Here is a 304-nt window from a genome sequence, read left to right as displayed (position 1 = left end):
GCGACATCCCGGATGATGCACCAACCCCGATGATGGATTGCCTCTGGCCCGTTTCTTCGCGGCGAGTCACAAGTCCACGTAATTACGACCATGATAATGAAGTCTTGGGGTCTCAGCGCTGCCAAGGACGCTGTCTTTGTTACGTTCGCTGACAAAGAAGGGCTGTAATGCGTAATTCTAATTTGATATAAAGGTTTAAGGAATATTAATGTCTGTGAGGGATTAATTGCGCATATGTATTCAAATGAGCGGGTTTTTTTTTTTCGTTTGTTGAAGGGAATTGTGGAAAGGTGGGGGTTACGTG

This window comes from Penaeus monodon, chromosome 23 (genome assembly GCF_015228065.2).
Source record: "Penaeus monodon isolate SGIC_2016 chromosome 23, NSTDA_Pmon_1, whole genome shotgun sequence".
Classification (NCBI taxonomy): domain Eukaryota; kingdom Metazoa; phylum Arthropoda; class Malacostraca; order Decapoda; family Penaeidae; genus Penaeus; species Penaeus monodon.
Note: the sequence above shows the minus strand (reverse complement) of the source record.